Genomic DNA, 3,519 nt, shown 5'->3' with positions numbered 1-3,519 from the left:
GCCTATTTGCGTTTTTTTCATCAATTTTTTGTTGGGTTCATAGGCCTGGCCCATTTTATTTTCTAGGGCCTTCTATAATTCATTTCTTTTTTGAGCCTCGGCCCTTTTACAATCCAGTCTATTTTGGGCATCCATATCATGCATTTAGAAGCTTGACACCACAAGGGCAAATGGCTATTCCAGCTTACATCTCAGCATGTACGTATGTATCCAAATCAGAAAAAACAGAAAGCACAAATAATACAATGGTAATCACAGCCAAAATAAGTTTGTTACCTCATATAACTTAGATACAATGGCAATCACAGCCACAAGCTCTACAAGTCTCTACAAGTGTAATCACAACCACAAGCTCTACAAGTGCCCTTTGACAGCTTCGAGTGGCCCTTCGGTTTCTATCAGTCCCGATTTGAGGAACCCACCAGGCTTCAGGGTCTTCTCCATAGTGTCGACCAAGATCTCACCCTTCATGGGCATCAGAGTGATGCACCTGAACGTGGCAGCGAAAAGGATTACCTGCCAAAAGCCAAATTTATACAAGATATCAGCCTTTCAGTGGTGCAGATTATCAGAGAACCATGCTTCAGCATTACAGGGCATGGGAACATAAAATGCAATTTTTTTACAAAGGGCGTATAGTTGCAAATTTACTATCCACAAAATTAAATTAGAAAAAAACGAATGAAACAGTAAAGTGTATGTCATCCTTAGTGTTTCTACTTCCTACAAATGACTGAGACCATGGTGTTTCAACCTTTTGTATAACACTAATCTATAATAATATATATTGAGCATGCTACAGCAGAAGCTTGAATTTATGGTTTCTATACTTGTACATTATACATCCTCAGTAATATAGAACATTTTGCTTCATACTGTACACGGAAATAGGAGCAAAATTCTAATAAATTCATTACAGGCTTGCCAATAAAAATGACAGACAAGTTAACTACGCACCAGGGAACATAAACTTGAGAGGTTGAGATCAAGGCCTATCAACTACATCATATATATATATATATATATATATATATATATATATATATATATATATATATATATATATATATGCATTAAAAAACAAGGCCATACGGCCGACCAATGCATCATAATTATCAGTTTTAAACACTACAGGACCAGAAAGTAGGTCTTGCTTCAAGATCATGGAATTTTATGCACAACAGCAGCAGATTAGCTATATGAACACAATACCAGAATTTTATGCATCATGAATGAAGAAATAAAAATAGGATGCTTTGCTTTACTTGTGTGCGGAGGATAAGAAAAAGCAGCAGCACATGCTTTTCCTATTTGCTTTGCTTTCCTATTAGCATCTCCAGTCAATCAAACTGGATGCAGCAAGTGATTACATTAACCCCGATTCAAATATTTGAAGTACTGGACAATCATTTCATGTAGCCATTCATAAACATACTACTACAAGGGAACTACAACTTTTTATTTTTAAGCATAATGTTTAAATACGTAAACTTTCCTCAAGAGTCCCTACACACTACTACTCAACTACTGTACGTGCATAGTACTGTCAGTAAGCAGCAGAGGAGATTTAAAAGGAAGGACCATGTGCGTGTGTGTGTGTGTGTGTGTGTGGAAAACACACAAAAACTGAATATCACTAGTCACCCTGCACACAGCAAGTTTCAGATGTTCAGAACAGATCAACATGTTGAGCAGTTAGGGAATCACGAGAAGGATGTGGGAGGGTGGATCACGATGGTCTCACCTTGTTGCCGTCGTCCTCATCCAACGCTGGCAACCAAGTACACATCCAAGCCAGTTCACGAATCCATGGGTGCTAGCTTGCCTACTAGCTCCAGCATTATGCCCCTGGATGCCACAAAAAAAACCTGACTTGTAAACACAAGCTTCAGTTTAGTGCAGAAATAAACAAGCCTCAGATTGTGAGCAGCAGTGTTAGATTGTTTACCTTCAGAGTTCTTCTTCTCCCACCTCCCCATTCTACACAAAGCCACCCTCCACCTGACCAAATCAAGCTTTCAGTTCAACAATCAACACCATTCACCTCTTCATCCTCACTATTTCTGCCAAGACAGTCACATGAACAACATTCGGCTACACAGAGAGGAGACAAATCGATCCGAGACGAAGGTACTAGGATACATTACCTCGTGCCGTCCACGGGGACACACTCGTAGTGACACGCGCCTTGTCAAATGGGATGAGGTCCCCAACAAACTCCGGGACGACGTCCTCACTAGCGTTGGCCTTGGCGGACACCATCCAAGTCGGGCGCGCCCTCGCTATCAGGGCGGCGAGCTCCTGGGCCTCCTCTGCCAGTGCGCCCTGGTCGGACTCGTCATCGCACTCGTCGTATTGGTTAAGTGCAAATCAATCTATTATAAGACAAAATAATGCTCATTTAACAAAATAACAACACCAAGCACTCATTCAACTGCACCAAATTAATAGTACCATAATCATGTGAAGCTCACTACTATGAACATTCAACTGCAAGTGTATACGCATCATTCAACTGCAAGTGTATAAGCATCATGTGAAGCACTCATTCAACTGCAAGTGTACCATAATCATGTGAAGCACTCATTCAACTGCAAGTGTACCATAATCATGTGAAGCACTCATTCAACTGCAAGTGTATAAGCATCAAGCATGAGATACATTTCAAATTACTATGAACATTCTTAGTTTCTTTGATTGAAGTAGGTGACTGGGGCTAGGTGTGCTCACTACTAGGCAGTAAAAACTGGGTATATACAAGCATTGCGTGCTTAGTTATCGACGACAAATATCTAGACACCAAAATATCAGTGCCTCTGCGGCAAGTGACCATCATCGTGAACTAGACATACGAATACTAAATATCAACCAATGCACATACTTTTATTACCAGGAAGAGAGATAGCTCAAAACAGAACATATATAATTTGCAAGAAGGAAATCACCCATAATTAACAGGGAGAAATATAACCAAAACAAGTTCATTTGTCTTCCAAGTATAAAACATCAAGTGCGCAAAATCACATCAGTTAACGTCATTACAGAATTCAGATAACATGTTTACTGCAGAAATCAAGCATAGGCAGTAGTGCTGCTAGTGTTTCTTTCTGTGGTTGTGTTGGACATGCAACTCAATTTCTGGTAATTGACGAAATGCAGACGCTGAGGAGGCTAGCCCAGAACAGGGAGGCGGCAAGGAAGAGCCGGCGCGACGCGTACCTAAATCCAGGGGAACAATGGTTGTAGAGCAGAATCATACTTGGTAAACAATGCATGAACATCCAAGCCCTTCTCCTTCAGTTTTGGACCAGTGTTGTACCAGCCAACGACATGCTCCTTGGCTGCATCCGAAGCAACTCATCAGTATTCAACAGAAACAACTACACGTGGAAAGTCCAAGCCATGGTAATTCTAAAACAACATACCTTTGATCCTCTTGAACATGGAGAACATAGACTCATGGTAATTATGGTCGAGGAACCAGATCCTTGGGTCCTTGTCATCCTCCTCAAACGGCAT

The 3,519-nt window shown here is 40.8% G+C and overlaps 1 pseudogene; it reads right to left on the bottom strand.

Annotated features, from left to right (window-relative positions):
• Positions 1-354: 354 nt before the first annotated feature.
• LOC123185554 (uncharacterized) lies at positions 355-3,519 on the bottom strand (annotated as a pseudogene).

The sequence above is a fragment of the Triticum aestivum genome, chromosome 2A (genome assembly GCF_018294505.1).
Source record: "Triticum aestivum cultivar Chinese Spring chromosome 2A, IWGSC CS RefSeq v2.1, whole genome shotgun sequence".
NCBI lineage: Eukaryota > Viridiplantae > Streptophyta > Magnoliopsida > Poales > Poaceae > Triticum > Triticum aestivum.
The sequence above is the reverse complement of the archived record's forward strand: the minus strand, read 5'-3'. Positions and strand labels throughout refer to the sequence as shown.